Source organism: Melozone crissalis, unplaced genomic scaffold, assembly GCF_028551555.1.
Source record: "Melozone crissalis strain CALT ecotype California unplaced genomic scaffold, PUWL_Pcris_2 ptg000013l_1, whole genome shotgun sequence".
In the NCBI taxonomy this organism is placed as follows: domain Eukaryota; kingdom Metazoa; phylum Chordata; class Aves; order Passeriformes; family Passerellidae; genus Melozone; species Melozone crissalis.
Window position 1 is genome coordinate 45,430,117 of NW_026535791.1, and position 17,692 is coordinate 45,447,808.

General features: G+C 42.9%; 1 protein-coding gene across 2 annotated transcripts in view; it reads left to right on the forward strand.

The window, feature by feature from the left end:
• The window catches only part of NPAS2 (neuronal PAS domain protein 2), a 105,585-nt gene that overhangs the window by 33,378 nt on the left and 54,515 nt on the right, over positions 1–17,692 (forward strand). The window lies entirely within an intron of this gene.

Here is a 17,692-nt window from a genome sequence, read left to right on the forward strand (position 1 = left end):
TTTTTTCTGAATAATGGGCAAGTTAGAACCTTTCGATATTTCAGCCAAAGAGCAGCAGAAAATACCCCTGAGGACAAGCTGTCTCAGCTCTGATCCTGTATCTGAAGTCCAGTACCAATGTTTTCTCTCAAGAACAAAGTAATTCATTCAGCTAAAAGAGAGTGAGATTGACTTTGAAAATTAAAATCAATGCTTTAATTCAATACACATACAATTACCAGCTGTCAAATGGCATGTAATGCACTTTTACTGAAAAAAACAACGGCACAAAAGACGAGAAAGGAGGCTTTGACAAATGTTAGGATTCTCATAATGATGTTTTTTGTGTGGTTTTGAAAGCAAGACTGCAAAGTTAAGCACTGTAGATGATAGGGCATTATGCAGAGGGCGTAAAAGGACCAATGGTGTTTTTCAGAACACATATCACTGCTCTCTGTAATGCTCTGTTGTCACAAATACATGGTGATTAGCTATTTATCAGCGTGAAAGCACATCATAAAACATTCCACATATCATTGAGTTTCTAATAATCTGTGTCACTGTGAGGATTAATACATTAAGTCAGTCCACAAACTTCATGGAATACATTCCTCTGCCAAGATTTGTGTTGGGTTTGGCAAATGAAGGATGAAACACTGATGAAATGGGAACTACTTTTGTTGACTAGTCTGTGAAATAACACATTTGTTTTTTCACTCTTTGACACTGTTTTGAGGGGATAATAAGGGTGCCCCTGGTAGCACTGTCAGCTTCTGAAATACCTCACCTGCCTGCTCTGCCACTACAGTCCTCCTTAGACTCTTTTGGGCTGTGACTTACCTATATTGAAGCCCTGCAGACCTTTTTGCCATGTGAGGGCATGCTAAAGACCAGCACTGCATATCAAGGTCCATATTTTCAATTGTGAATGTCAAGAGATCAGCACTTAAATCTGTATTTACCCATTGGACTAACTGCCCTCCCAAGCATCCACACGTCCTTCAACTCCAGATTTGTCACTGCCTCTCTTGTCACATGTACTTTCCCAGAGCTCCACTGTGTCTAAGGATACCCTGAAAATCATGTTTTATCTAAAAGACAAAAAAAATAAGAAACAAATCAGCCTTAACATTGCAAAAGGGGAATTGTCTCAAATCACAGAAGAACTCTGAAAATCCATCCACATATTAAGATGGCTAAATATACTGCCATCACTAGCTTAACACCATGTGTTTGAAAATGTTGCCCTGAGCCCACTCAGTACATGATTTGGAATTAGACGAATGATGAATCCAAAGGAAATACAACTTTCTCAGGTTAGAGTGTGACTGATGACACCATCTCTAGTTCAAGGGGGAAGGTGGAATTTAATTTAGATTGATTTATTAATGTTTTTTCAAGACTCAGTAATATACTTGATAATTAATGGCACAGAAATATGAGTTCAGCTGAAAATCTTCATAAATTAAAAGTATTTAATTTAATAGTAATTTAGAGGATTTTGCAAAGTGCCAGAGCAAGATAACTGCATTTGCAGAGGAAGCAAGATAGAGAGAATTGTCTCCTGGACTGATGCAAGTAATGCATCTTTATAGTCATGTGGGTCAGAATTCAGTAGCAGTATTACAATCCTTCAGATCAACATTTCCATGAAGAGAGAGAAAATATATCAGGAAAAATATTGTCTCGCATTTCACTCCTTGCTGTTTAACTGCCTAGAAATTTACTGTGTGCTTCACACAGTACGCAGTGAAGTATAGTTTAAGGCTTCTCATTATTTCTCAGGAAAATGTCAGTTTGAAAATAGCATAGAACAAGACAGTGGACGAAGTGAAGTACAGCTGCAACAGCATTGTGGTTCTTTCCTGTAAAATATTTCCGAGTGATAAAGAGAGAAGAGCAAATCTAAGGAAAGAGAGCCTTTTAATGCATTTCTGTTCCAACTTCCCCTGAGCAGCAATAGCTTACACCCTTTTGGATACCCAGGCAGTGGCAGTTGGATGCCTGTTTCTCGTGGCCAATGTGTGCATCAGGCTTTGGCTGTGGAAAGCACTCACGTGCTTGCAGATATCCAGCACCAGCCCAGAAGCAGGGCCTCTGACTCAGGCACTGGATCCAGTGCACAGGAGGATTGCACTGGAGTGCAGGGAGTGGGGATGGTGTGTGCTTGAGCAGGAGGAAGAGGCCCAGTGCCATGGTCCCCACAGTGGTTACTCTCCAGAGGAGAGGTCCTGGCCCAGAGTGCCACAGACAGGGACAGGACAGGGAGAAGCTCTTGCTGCTGGACAGAAAGCCCATAAATGGGTTCCCAAAATGTACATCTATTGGCTTCCAGAAGCTGGACCAAGATAGCTGTTTTTTGAGAAAAACAGGGCAGTTAGACATAAATGGAGGAGCATTGGAAAGGGTGGGTGACACAGACAGATGTCAATGTCCACTGCAAACGTGCTTATTGAATTATCTCTGCAATTTTCCCATAAATTTAGGTAATATGGAACATTTAGCTTAGGAAAGGTAGGTTTTGCTTTCTTTTGCCTCGTGTCCTTGAGAGGGAGGTTGTTTGAAACATCAGGGTAATAATTTTCAAAGAAGAAAGCAAAAGGGCTGGGGCTGAGATGTGGATGAGGATGTCCCTCTTTTTCTCATGCTTGTTTGAAATAGCCCTACTTTGCTTTGGGGGATTTGAGTGACTCCCTGCAGCAGATTTTAGGACTGGAACATGTTCAATCATGGTCAGAGAGGATAAAGTGTACTTAATTCTCTGCTCTTTAGGTGGTTTACATTGGCACAGGCTGAAAGATTTTGAGTGCTGAAGTTTACACATTCACAGAGTCTTGGTGTTCAGATTTAACATTATGTACTTTTTTCACTTGGAAGTAGAAAACAATAGGAACCAGCAGAAAAGTTTTCTCAGGATCTTGCCTTTTGAATATCTGAAGAAGGGAGGCTGAGGAGGGAAAAAAACCACCCACAGAGAAACTAAGATTTTTCCGTTTAAAAGCAAAAGATCCCCAGACCCGAATACTCCTGAAATAGTGTGGTGTAGGATGAAGTATAAATTTTTCTAAGTGAAATGCTGTGACATCAAATTTTATACTACCTTTGGCACAGTTTCTATAAATTGATATCTTTTCACAGACACTAAAGTTCAATAACCACCCTTGAGACTGCTTTAAACCTCCCCAACAAGTGGGAGCAGTAGCATTTTTGCAAATAAACTTCCCAGTCCATCCAGTGACAACAGCATTTTCCCCAAACTGCCTTTGGGGTCTCTCTTTTTGTGAGGATTTTTTTTCTTAATTTTTTTTTGAAACAGGACATGGGACTTTCTTTTTTCTCCTCATCTCAACTCACAGCCCTTCCAGTTACCTCCGAGCTGCTCACGAGACTGTGAGCCAGAGGATCCAACCCGACCCCAATCTCAGCTCCCTGCCAACTGCTTCTCTTTCTTTCCTCTTTCTCCCTCTCCCTGCTCTCCCCCAAACTGAGCTGCCATACACAAGCTTCTTTTGGTGACACTGGGTAAATATGTAAACCAGCAGACCTACAATGAGCTGGATTGATGCTGAACTACATCTATACAGCCAGATCAGATAATATTTCAAGAGCTGCGTTTGTAGTACTGGCTACAGAAAAGATGGGATGTAAAGTACCTTTTTTTCTGCAGGATATTTAGTCCAATTTTTTAGGTTATCTGCAAAATTCATGGTGCATTGAGGGTTCAAGTCCTATTTTTTCATATGTAGTGCTCCCGTAATGGCTATGGCACTCTACATAAACAAAATGTCTTACAGCTTGAGTTGAGATCTTGAATTATGTCAGGTTTTTACCCTCTCCTAGTTTTTTCCCTGATAGTTATGAAAGACAGGAAACAGTGTGCAACAACTGATACCCTTCGGGACATGGACACACACTTAGCATGCCTGTATGAATATTTGACACAGATGGCAAATAAAATAGCAAATCAACTTGAGATTCAGACAGCAAATTTTGTTGCAAGTGAAAAGGGAAAATGCACATTAAGAGTGGAAAGCAGCACCCATCAGAGCCAAAAGGTGCTTTCCTCCCAATATCATTTGGCACAGAACAGAGATTATTTTGCAGTTCTAAGTCATGCAGTACGTAAGTGCAAGGTGAATCAGCACATCAGTATTTCACTGTGGTTTTCTGACTGTCTCTATTCCTTTTCAAAGTTAATATCTGGCAGAGGCATAATTTGATCTTTTGCTGTGGGGCTTTTAATGACTTCTCTGTTTCTGAACTGCTGCATTTGAGTGAATAAGCTAAAATCTAAGTGCACTTTACACTCTATGGAGTGTATCCTTCATTTAGCCTGTGTTCAAGAGAACATTAGCCTGAGACTTCTTAAAATCTCTGCTTCATTTTGATCAATAGAGTTTAATGTACAATATGAAGTAGGAAGAATTTGGTGTATGAATAAAAAATATTAACAAAAGCAGTTATACTTCTCTCTTGTTCCCCCATTTCATCAGTTTAAAGCTGTTTTTATGCTAATCAGTGCTGGATCACTGGAATGCTCTATGAATAAAAGACAGAGTTTTTCAAGTTGTTTCCTTGTGTAGGATCCTTAAGATGATATCTGAATTCTTCAGCCAGATCAGTTTTAATTGATTCTAAATAATCACATTCCAAACTGACTATATATTGATATTTATTATTTCAGGCTCTGCACTTAAATTGAGCACACAGCTTAAGCTGTAAACTTGTGTTCTTCAGAATCCCCCTTTTCAAGTCACAGATATATAAATGGATGTTGGGATGGGGTTTATTCCCAGAGGACCAAAAGAGAACAATTCTAGCTGCCTTGCAAGCTCCCCATGCAGCACTGCCACACACATCATGTAACACAGCCGTGTTGCACCATAAAAATAGAACATCTATCAATTACGGTTGAAGAGGCAAAACCTCCCTCTAAAATTCAAGACAAAATCCCCTGAGAATGTTGAAGCCAATAGCAGAAAAAGGGGGACACAAGGTGCAGAAGAACTGACAAATTAGAGAATTTCCCATGTGAGAAGGCAATATCAGCCCTTAAAGCTGGCCTTCCACTGGGGAACGATTATGAAGAGATTTTTCCTGTTTCTGTACTGGCTTTGGGGTTGTTTCTCCACATCTTATTTTTTATCATGCTGACCCATAAGAGTTACCACTAACTAAAAATAAAAACCAGGAAGTGCTGTATGTTTGGTACCATAAAGGTTTGAATTTTCATCTCATAACGTTTTGTTTTTCAAATCACTGTATTCCCAGTAGCACACACAGCAAAAATCATTTGCTTTAATGCAATTGCTAATAATGATGATATCAACACAAACCTCTGTTTGTTCATATGTTGAGCTCATTGAATAAAGAAGCTTATCATTTATCTGTGTAGAAGCTTTTAATTAGTTTTCTGAATTTACTCCAGAGATTAATGGGCAGATGATATTCAGTATATGCATTATTGTTTTAATTTCGTTATTGAGATGTCTGAATTTGTATGCTCTTCCCTCTTTGATCCTTTACTTTTTTTCTCTCTGTTAGGCAATTGTAAATATTTGTCTGCAAACAGATTCATAAAAAAACTCCACTAGGCCATTGTACCTGGGTGGTGGTAGGTGGGTCACAACAGAAAACAGCAGCAAATTCCACTCTGTCAGGGATTATAAACTTTACTCAGAAAATACTGTGTCACTGAAAAGTGTCACTTGCTGGAACTTTTCAGGATTTCCAGTAAGTTGAGGAGGTACCTTTTCCTGCTCACACACAGCACTAATTGTTTCTGTATTCAGGCATTTCTTCTTTAATTGAGATTTCTTTGACCTTTTCCCCCAGCTGCCACCTTTTCCCTGGTCATCAATTGCTGTGGCCACTGCAGCAGGCTGCTGCTATCCCTCAGTATCCCACTTACCCATGGGACTCTTCCAGTATGGCAAAGTTGTCCTGTGCACCTTCCTGCTGCCTCCACCTGGCAGGTTCCTCTTTCATGCAGTGGGTCACAGCCTCTGCTTACGTGGGAGCTGCGTGTGCTCTTGTTGAGGTCCACATGTGGACCCAGAGCAGATGAAGCTCAGCCCTTGGGCTGTTCAGGGAAAAAACTTTGTCTGTCCTTTCAGTGGAACAATGGTGTCACTGCCTCCTGAAGGCAGCCAATATTCGCAGCCTACTGCCATCCTGGCTTAGGGACTGTGCCCTTTTGCTGCCAAGAGAGGATATTGAGCCCAAGCTGCTGAATCCATCTTTGCTTTTCTTAATTTATTGTGTCTTGGGAGAAGGTGCACCTTCGAAGTGCAGATAAAAGGGAATGGAAACCCTCAGTAAACAGTGCATCATTTTTCTTTAAAACAGTGCCCTGTGTAAATGTAAAGTTCAACATTATGGTTTTGTTGGCCCAGTAGGAGAGGGATTAAAAATGCTCGTTAATGGGATTTAAAATCAGGAGTTCAGTTATATTAGCTACAAAAATATAATTATCATAATTAAGATTGCAAAGCACTAACGAAGTTCTTTAATAATTATCCTTTTTCCTTAGAGATTCATTTTGCAAAACCTGATTTGAATTTTACATCACGCTGGAGAAACTTTATCTTTGTAGAAATGGGAACCACTGGTAGCATGAAGGGTCTGAGAAGAGCAGTATTTGCACATAGCTGGAGTATGGCTCAGTCTGAGACAGGAGGGACTCAAGGGCATCAGTGTTCAAGATGGCACAAAATACAGGTGCAGGCTTGGTCTGATGCTGTGGCTGAATTCTTGGCAGGTTTATGGATTCAGACAGAAGACTGGGAGTCTGCAATAGAACTTTCCTCCCCAAAGTGTCATGCAATCAGGCAGGTGGAGTGTCTCTATTGTTGCTGGCTTTAGGCTTGGTGATGCCCAGGCAAACCCTGAAACCTCCTGCCTTGCTCTGGTCAGAATTGACCTTCAAACTCCATAGGTTGTGTTACCTGCAGGGAGACAGCAAGCAGTACAGAGCAATAATCTGTGTGGTCACAGGCTTGCAGGGTCCCTTCTGAAAAGAAAGAGACAGCAAGTTCTCAAAATTAAATGACAACAAACATTGTCCATTTAAAAATATCTCCCCCAAAAAGCTTTTCATGATTCATCTCCCCAGATGATTAAATATTTAGTTCTGCTGACAGGGATATGATAGTTACTATAGAGCAGAAAATTTAGTGCAGTGTGTGAGTTATAAGCAGATGTGTTATCAAGCTGTTAACACAAAAGTGATGGGATTATTGGTGTTGATATCTGTATTTATTTCCGTAATATTGTATAGGGATATTTTTCCTGTCACCAGCAGATCTAGGCCACAGCTTTGGCTCTTGCATGGGGCAGGGAAGTTGTCTTGCAGGGCCTCTGGAGGGACAGTCCCATTGTCCCCTCATGCCTCCCACCTGCAGCCCCATCAGTGGCAGAGCAGCTGAGCACCCATGGGTGTCACCATGCTGCCGTGCCCGTGAGGATGGGGAGGCCCAAGGAGAGCACTCACTGCCTGGCTCAAGTCCCAGTCTGCTCCTTGGAGCTTGGCCCTCCAGTTCTTGCTGGTTTGAAGAAGCAAACAAATCCCACGTGGGCAGGGAGAGGGCAAGGACACTGAGAGAGGACAGCCCTTCACCCTAGGTCCTGTTTAATAAGAGGGAGATGCCACATCAGGATAGGTGCCTAAAACTCAAAGGAAATTTGTCTTCATGTTTAGTTTCTGCTTTCCTGATGAAATCTCCACAGAAACATGTAGTCTGTTATTTCAGCATCTTGTGTATGGAGGGAATGATCACAGCTGGTGTGAATTGTGACAATTAATTGAATAACACTACCAAAAAATCAGAATTTATTTCTAGAACAAAGTTTTCTGTTAGCAAAATTACTTCTAGACCTAGAGCCTTTTAAAAGAAGAGTAATTTGGTTATTTGAGAGCCATACATAAACACTTAACAAACAAAAAAGTGATGGGAGTAACACTTAACAATCAAAGAAGTGGGAGGAGTGAGACCAAACTATGTCAGCTCCTGGACATCTTGCTTTACATTCCAGTGCCACCATAGCTTGTTTAATCATATGGAAAGGGTGAAAATGATCTTGTCAAAACTGTTGCTGCCAGAAAACAAAGAGAATGACTGATAACAGTCCCATTGAAAAAGACTCATTTTCTGCTTCATTGGTGTGTCCCAGGTAGTTATGTCAAGCAAAATAAAAATCCTTGCATTTTTGACAAATAAATCTTTATAGTATTGTCCTTGCATATTTTGCCTGTATCAGCTGAGCATTTGACCATCAGAGGATCATAGGTCAAATGTTGTATTACTCTACTTATTTAAATATTTGCAGAAGAACATAAACAGATTCTTACAACTACGAATACTTTATAACTGAGACCCTTTTAAAGAAAAGGCTTCAGAGCTAATAATTGTAAAATAATCTGTGCAGCTCTACCTCCATGTTTTGACCTGGATTTTGCAGAGATACACATACATGAGGGCCTTCTTATAGCAGTATAGAGTTAAGCACATTTTAAAGTCTTTGTACATTCGGGACTTCTGATATTACGAGGATTAAAGTTTTATAAATACCTAAAACAGATTAAGAACATGAGAAGTAGAGAGAGAAGAAAAACAGGTTTTACATTCAAGGGCCATTCTCCTGTTAGGCCTTTTTTCTTCCCTTTTTTTTTTTGTTTGGTTTTTTTTCTTTTTTTTTTTTTGGTTTTTTGGGTGTTTGTTGTTGTTTGGGGTTTTTTTTGTTTGTTTGTTTGTTTGTCTGAGGTTTTTTTGTAATTCTATCATAAAGTTTTAAATGTTTTTTTAATTAACATCTAGAAGTGGCATGACAAACACCTGAAATATAGACATACAACGTCAAGATGTTTATCTGTTTATAAAGCAAGAGCAATGTCAATGTAGGAGAGACAGTGCATAAGCCATTTCTAGTACAGAAACCAAAAGCACAATAAAGTATATTTCAAGAACATATATATAATATAGGAACTCATTCAAGCGGACTGATCTGCTTAGGATATGTAGCCAGCTCAGTAGATCCAGAATGACTGGACAGTTAAGGTTGAAACCTCAGGAGGTTTCCAGTCCAGCCTCCTGCTCAAAGCAGGGCCAGCCCTGAGGTCAGACCAGGCTGCTCAGGGTTTTGCCCAGTCAGGCCTGCAGATGGGGATGGCACAGCCTCTCCAGGCAGTCTGCTCCGTTGTCTGGCTGTCCTCATGGAGAAAAGTTCCTTCTCTCTTATTTAAACTTACACCTGTTAGTTTTTACTCTCCCACCCTGCACTACCATGAGGAGTCCACCACTGGTTCATCACTGACCCCTTGTAGGCAATGAGAGGACTCTTAGCTGTCCCCAAACCCATCTCTTGTCCAGACTAAGTCAGTCTGGCTATCTCAGCCTCTTCATGTAAGTCAAGGGCTCCAGGCACCACCACTGGGGATGCTACTGACCTTCCTTCTATCCTAAAATCTATCTTTTCTGTCCTGGAAAGCCCCAGACCAGTCACATTATCCTAAATGTGGTATAACAGGTACTGAGTGAAGGAACATAAACCCTTCCCTTCATCAGACTGCATTCCTGCCCATGCAGCCCAGGGTCCTGCTGGCCATGCTTGTCACCAAGGCACGCCACTGGTTCATGTACAGCATGCTGCCTGCTGCCTTCCAGAACTCCCAGGGCCTTTCCTGCAGAGCTGCTCTCTGATCAGTCCATCCCCAGACTGTGTCGGAGTTCAAGGCTCTTCATTCCTAAGTGCAGGAGTTGGCAGATGGCACCACTGAATTTCATAAGGTTTCTTGTCTGTCCTTTCCTTCAGTGTCCCCCATGACAACAGCCCTGCCTTTGAGCATGAAGCCAGCATAAATGACATCTACTGCTCTCCCTCCATCCACAGATCCTGTCATTTCATCATAACAGGCAGTCGAGATATTCTTGGTAAATCCACACTAGCTGGTTTTGATCATCTTCTCCATCTGCCCAGCCTTGTGCTCCAACAGGATTCATTCCATGATTTTCCAGGGACTGAAGTGAGGGTGACTGGCCTGTTGCCCCTTTCTTGAAGACCAACATTTGCCTGTTTCCAAACATCAGGGACCTCCCGCACCTTCACAACCTCTCAAAAAAAACAAGAGACCAGCCTAGTAAAGGACACCAGCAAGTCTCCAAGCACCCAATGAGGCAAGCAGTCAGTCCCTATCAACTTATGTGGTCAACTTCCCCCAGGCTTCCTCAAGTTCCCTGAGCTGATCCTCACCTGTTGCTGGTGCTTCTGCTCTTCCCTGCCCCTGCCTCCAGCACGGAGGCTGGGAGACCTTGCTGCTGAAAACTGCCTTAAAACGGGCATCAGCCTCACCTGTTTTGCTGTAACTGATTCACCTCCTCACACACCTCCAGTACTGCAGCAGTCCTGCACTTTCCTTGTTCAATCTTTTGCTACTGATGTAGCAGCAGAAGCTCTTCTCTCTACCCTTGTCATGCCCTGCAGACTTCACTTGAAGTGAGCTTTGGCTTTCCTGCCACCATCTCTACATACCCAATGAAGTCAATGCAGAAAGACAATACCTCTACCAGGTGATTTACCATCCCTTGCCGCTTTGGCTTATGTGTAAGCTTTGGCTGTACACAAACTAGTAATAACTAAGCATTTAGCTGCTCTGTGCCTCAGTTTCCTTGTTGAAATGCACCCACTAACGCCAGTGCATCAGCCAGGCTTTGCCAAATCCCTGATCCTAGAATTGTCAGGTGTCACCATGCAGGGATGTAGGGTCTGAGCCACCTCATGCACCCCATGACAAGCCCAGGTGCTTCATCTCCTGGCTCATAGAGAAGGCGAGAGGGCTGCCAGCAGACCACTGCAGTCACATCCTCCTCCATTCATCACACGCAGCGATGTTACCGAACTGACCTACTTTCCCCATCCGCCCACGGAAGGCTAATCCTGTTTAGCATTGCTGGAAGGGGACGGGCACGCGGAGAAGTGCTCTGAGTTATACAGATGGCAGTCTTTGCTGATTAATGTTAGTTTAATTTGTTTGCCTTTCTGTTTCCAGCCGTGCGAGGGGAGAGCAGAGCAGCGGTTGAACATGGGGATTCACAGCCTGTGCACTCAAGTCTGAATGGCTGTAGTCATTCAGTAGTAATAACAGCAGTGAGGAAGATAATGGGCATGTATGTACTGATCTTCATCAGAGATCCAAACACTGCACAAAACTTTACACGTTGCTCACAAGCCAGAGATGAAAGATGCCTCTCACCCTGGCCACGCTCCAGCCCGGCATTGCTGACGTCAGCCATCTCCATCTCACCCCTGGCTTAAACCGATGTGAATCAGACAGTATCTACAGAGTGCTTGCAGGCTGCACACCCCAAAATCCAGCTGGCACCAGGCAGGGGGGGAAAGGGGTCTAACATATGGCAATGGGTGCAAGGTTTCTGACGTGGAAAATAAAACCCCTTCCCACCAAACAGAAAAAAACCAGACTATGCTCTGAGTCTTTATTTCTATTCATCATAATCTCTTACTACTCGACTCTTGTTATCTATAACCATCTTCCTATCATCCCCAGTTCAGAAGAGGGGAGCATTAATTTCTGTCAAATTCTGTTCTTTTTACTGTCCACATGTGGATTGTTTTTAATATATGTTTGCTTTAAGCCTATTACTATCTAAAGATTCATTGTACACATATGTATGAAACATGAAACTGTCCATGAGGTTCATGAAGTCCAGTATTTCCTGAAAAAGTTTTTGTTTCTTTTTTGAAGGGTCTAAATATCTCTTGTGTAAACAAAATGTAGTAACCTATTGAATGCAGGAAGACCTTGCTATACACTGTCAGGAAAAAACTCTAAAGCTGGACACTTAGCAATGCTTCTGGATTTTTTTCTTTACTCTTGAAAGCAGTAATTCTCATAACAATCTCGGCATAACATGATCCATGGTGACTCCAGACTGCCATTCTCCCACTAAAAAGCCACGTATCTTTCTCAAATAACCATGTATATCATCAGGAAAGTGAATTTTTACTATCTTAAGATTTCTAAAGGCTAGTCTGTTCACATTTTGATAAATCAATTTTTATTGCTATGGTTAGGAATGTGTCATACTTAATTATAGAGTCCAGCATGTTCTTGTAACAGTTCATAGGTTTATATCTATGAAAAGAGAATAGAGTGGTACACTTCAGTTTGATGTGTCTGTGAATCTGTTGATTTGTTCTGATTTGTGTTTGTACAAATCCTTCTGCTGTGTGTTCACACTGTACCTTTCCTGGTGGGATATCTGAGTGCTTCATCCATGTTACAGAACTTGAAACCAGGTGCCTAAAATGGTCAGATGATCACTTCTTGCTTCTCACTCTGTGGCCTTTCCTGCTGCTTCCCATTTGCTGATTTTTCTCTTTGCCTTCCAGCAGGGCTTGGAAGGGAAATACTTCACTTGTTTGTGTGATTCATTTCAGAGCTCTGCTTAGCTGAGGGCAGCAGGTGGAGTTCCTAGCCACAGTGGTGCTCTCCAGGGCGGGCAAACCCCATCTAACCCACGCTGTGAACACCCATGGGATGATGCCATTGACCAAACACAGTGCCCATCAGACCTTGTTCATCCTCCCTGGGCAGGGGATCTGGCAGCAGTGCCAGCACAGTGACCAAGCTACACTGTCCCCTGTGCTAGAGTGCCTAGAAACTGTGTCCCTGGATCATGCCTAGAACCTCTCCAATCTCTTTTGGTGCCTTCTTCAAGTGTATTGGATATGTACTCACTAAGCACAGGATGCCATGCATGGCTGGATCTGGCCTTTGAATCCTGAGCCCCACCAAACTTACCCGTGTGCCTTTGCTGAGCTCTTTGCTGACAACATTTCCTCCCCTTCAAAGAGGGGATGGAGAGTGGATGCCCTGTTGAGGCAGAACAGGAACAATGCTGAGCAGAGATGGGCCCTGAGGCTGAGCAATGTGTCTGGAAGGCACGGCAGCATGCTGTTATGGTTTAAGGCCTGGCAAAGCCAAGGCCCCCATAAATATACCTTTTACCTGATATCTGCTGTGAGATGTGGCCAGGAAATAAGCAAAGCAGGCTCCAACTTAAACATAAAGAGAAGTTTATTAACTAAACTACACACACAATTACTAAACTACACACACAATTACTAACCTACACACACACAGGGAAAAAAACAAGGAGAATGAGAACTACACAGAAACACTTCCTTATCCTCCTCCCACCAAATTCCCAAACACATTTACATTTCCCAAAAAATTATCCACACTCGGTCTGGCACCACCCTTTGGAAAAAAAAATCAAATCTTCAGCTCATAAGGGATAGACGGAGTCCTTCCTTGTGCCACGGACTTCTTGTCACAATCAGCAATCCGCCCGGTATCTTGCTACCTCGTGACATCTCCTTTCCATGCCAAGGTGCTCTCACCACCTGGCATGGGATGGGGCAGGGGCCTGCCTTCAGGGCCTTTTAAGAATGCCTCGTCTCGTTCCAAGCAGAGTACAGTCACAATCCTGGGACCTCTGTCCCCCCCATGTCTTCTATACCCCCTGGGGCCGAGGGGTCTCAAAACCAAACTCTCTTGACGCCGAGCCTCCGCTTCCCCCTGCAATACAGCCTCTGCCTCACCAGGAAACAGTCCATGGAAATACAACAAAAAAGAGTCCAGCAAAAACTGCCACTCCATCTTCCTCCATTCCTTCAACATCTCTCTTCTCCCTTTGCCAGACCCTCCTTACTGGCCTAATTTTCTTCCTTCATCTTCCACTCCTGTCCCTTTCCCAGGAAAGGCAATGTTCTGCGAAGCCTTCATTCCCCAAAGGGTTAAAAGGTCTCCCAGGCGGCCGGACTGCCCGCTGCCCCCCCCCCCCCTTTCTCCTCCCAGCCGTGCTGCCTGCCGGCACATGATATCAAGTTTCAAGATATACAGTTCGAGCACGGGCTGCATTCTCTGGGGGGGGAATAAACAGGTCGCTCAAGGGTCTGCCACCCTTCCTCCGAACCCGGGCCTACCGTAGATGGCCCACGTGGCTCTCCCCTCCCCCAGCCCAGCCAGAAACTGGGCCGGGGGAGAGACTTCTTCACGCCGGAAATCCCAAGAGGGCTCCGAAGGCCAAGAGCCCTGCTTTTAACCCCTTGAGTTCGTAGTCTCAAGAGGCGGATCCAAATGTCCCACTGGTCAAACTAAGTGCCCATCTTAAATTCCAATTACCCATTGGTAATCACAGCAAAACAAAATATCCCAGATGTCCCATTTCCGGTCAAACCACGACACATGCCTACCCTGTTGTGCTGTTTCTTCCTCCTTCACAACACAGCAGTTGTTGGGAAGGGTCTTCCCAGAGGTGTTTCATCCCAATATCCCAGTTTTCCATACAAGCCTTGCCCATCCCTTGTGGATCTTTGAGAGGATTGTTCTCCAATGCAATACCATCATCTTTAATTAGGATTGGTTGTATTGTACCAGCATCCCAAGTGGTCTGGGGGTGAGGTCTGAGGTGTAAGGCTCAGGTATGTCTGCAGTGGGTGGGAGCATCCCTCTCCCCAGGGCTGACCATACCTGTACAGGAAAAGTGGTGGAATACCCAGGCAAACCTGTGGGGTGATGGAGGCAAACACCCCACCTGGCTAGAGAGGGAAGAGGAGGAAAAGTCCAGTCTTTTCCTTGAGCTGCCAAACATAAGGGCCAGGGAAGCACAAATGCTGTGATTTCTCACAAAGGTTCCCCAGGCACATCTCAGGACCTCTGAAAGAAATTTACATCACCGATTTAATCCAGCTGAGTTAAATGAATATGATTAAAAATTCTTGATAAATATCAGTCAGATTTGTAAAAACTATTAGCTGGCCTTGAGGCAACTTGGTGGGAAATCAACAACTGATTACCTACATTTGAGTGTCTACAGCATATCCTTATGAGCAGTAGGGCAGGAGGGAGTGAAACCAACCTCACCAGCCCAGAAAAGTAGTAGTTTAGCTCAATAAAAAACATGTTTCTAGCACAGGATAAGGTGATCAGTGCCAGATGATTTTTTATAGTGCAAGCTCTGTGTCCAGTGGGAATAGACTGTATCAAAATAAACATGTGCAACCTTTCTTCCGGAGAGTCCCTGGAGCGAGCTGGCACTCCGCCTTAATTACTTCTTTCCCAAGCATCTATTCATTGTATGAATGAATGTGAGGGAGATGTTTGTGCTATAATTCTCCATCTGATAACTAAGCCAGGGGTACATGGTTAACAGCTTTAGCCAGTCTTTTGTTTCCAAAATGCCATTCTTCCCCACTTGTGGATATGTGTCTTTCTGTGTGTTTGTATGAGTTCCTCCCTGTACGTGAGCTTCCTCCTCCTTGTTCCAAGTAGTTCCCATCTTTTTGAGTGATAGTCTTCACTCCTTGATGATAATGATCATACTAATGAAGCTCCAAATGTAACTGTCACTGTTAAATACTCTGCCAGCAGGAGTTACATCATGTGGTATTCTTACCTATAGGTTTCCAAATTCCCTTTCTTATTGTGAAAGGATTCTTCACAGTTTGAGAAATACTTGTGCCGCTTGTTTTTTTATGTCACTTCTTTGCAGGGGAACTGTGGCACAGAGCCTTGGTATTTACTGCCTGCCTCCATCATTGCAATGAGTCAGAATTTTCTCCTAAATCAAGAGACAGTAGGTTTCCAGTTTGCAGTTTGGGACCTTCAAAGCCGAGGGATTGGGAGAATAAAATAAAGCAAGCAGGGTGTGCTGAGCACATACCTAAGCTCCTTGACATGGGTTTCTCTGTCAAGTTGTAAGGCAGCGTCTGTGAGTCTCTACTAGTTTGCAGCAACTGTATACTCTGATGTGTCTATTTTGTTGAGAACAGTTTTAATTTCATATGGTACATATGTACTAGCAAACCCTGTTAGCAATGCTTATGATGCTCTAGAGATTTTGCCATGTGAGCAAACAGAAGCAAAATGACAATTAGATATTGTCTCATGCTAACAACAGCACAGCAGGTCCAGAATTTCATGTCAGTCACTCAGAAACCTTGTTTACTGGAAGCTGGCCATGAATTGCTTTACAGATCTAGCCAAATCCTTGGCAGAACAGACCAGTTTGATCTGTTGCTCTCTCTCAAGAGTAGAGGCTTCCTGGCAGTGTAATTTCTTCTTGATGGTTTATGGGGTACAGCTGTAGGAAGCCCCTTTCATTAGGTGCATTGTGCCTCTCCAAAAGAGCCAGGGCTGAGCAGCACCAATACTGACTGTCTCATCCACCTCCATCCTTCCTCACAGCCACTCAGCACACTTGTATTCCTGCTTTCTATTGGATATCTGTTACAGTCAGAGGAAGAGCTTTAGGGATTCAGGGAGAGCAACTTCTGCTGGTGATGCTGCCCCATTTAGATTGTCATACCCTAGATTCAATGCATGTTCTGTTGCATGCACACATTCAACAAGTGTGCATGCAGCAGAACATTTTGTGCTGTGCTGTGCTGTGCTGTGCTGTAAGGGTGGTGAGACACTGGAACAGGTTGCCCAGGGAGGCTGTGGATGTCCCAACCCTGGTGGTGTTCAAGGCCAGGTTGGATAAGGCCTTGATCAACCTGGTCTAGTGCAAGGTGTCCTCTCACCATTGGGACTAGATGGTCTTCATGGTCCCTTCATACCCCTTAACATCCTGCTGATTGTGAGCAAGGATTTAGCCAAGAAACACTGCAAAATCCTGAATGCCAATCCTGCCATTTAAACTATGCCCTCTGTATTCTTGAATAGCATAGGCTGCAATAAGTGAGCAAATAACAACAAAACACACTGAATATTGTCACTGCATTTTAGCTTGAATTATTTGAAAACACAGTGATTGGGATAACAGTTTCATTATGGGACTAAGAAAATGAACACCTAAAATATATGTAAAACACTGGTTAATAGAATTTTGCTGGCCTTATACATTTTCCTAGTCCAAAATATGGATTATGATATGGCTAACTTGCAAGTCAAAAGTCATGGCTGACTGTGGCTGTTTTGCAAGTCAAAACAAATATCTGAAAAATAATCTAAAAACTATTTGGTATTATATGTTATGTTTTTCTGTATAAGGGAATTCAGCAATTTGAATTCATCAGTTATGACTGAAAAAACTAGTCCCTTGGCCTTCATATTTCCTGTTTATCCTTCATCAAAGAGCTGAGTGCCATTAAGTAGCAGTTTTACCCCCCAATTAGTGACCAGTGGATCTAATTCCTCATAACTCATTTGATAAAAGGTTATGGGTTTTGTGTTCTTAGCTAACTGTTGAGTAATGACCAGGTAGAATGTTGCTGTAAGAGAACTACTAACAGAAGCACTGGTTTTACTATTGTTGAGTTTTCACTTTGTTTTTTTCATAAAATGTTCTTTAAACAGGCAAATTTATGTGTGACTCATATGTGGAAAATAACATGGGCTTAAATAAAGCCTAGCAATTAACTTCCTTCCTCCTCCCTTCCAATTTTATTCATGTCTTACATGTTGAGGACTCATTAAATGAGAAACATTGATTGCTGAAAAAGACTGTTATCATTGCCTATCACTACACCTCTGCTTTGAAAATGAGGCTTTGACAATATCCAGTAGCGTTGTGCTGCTGTTTCAGAAAATAAGTGTGTGGGATGCAGCAGCACATGGATTTTGTATCCAAAAGGGGTGCCATGAGAGGTGCAGTAGCACAGGGCTTCCTTCTTGGGCTGAAGTGGTGAC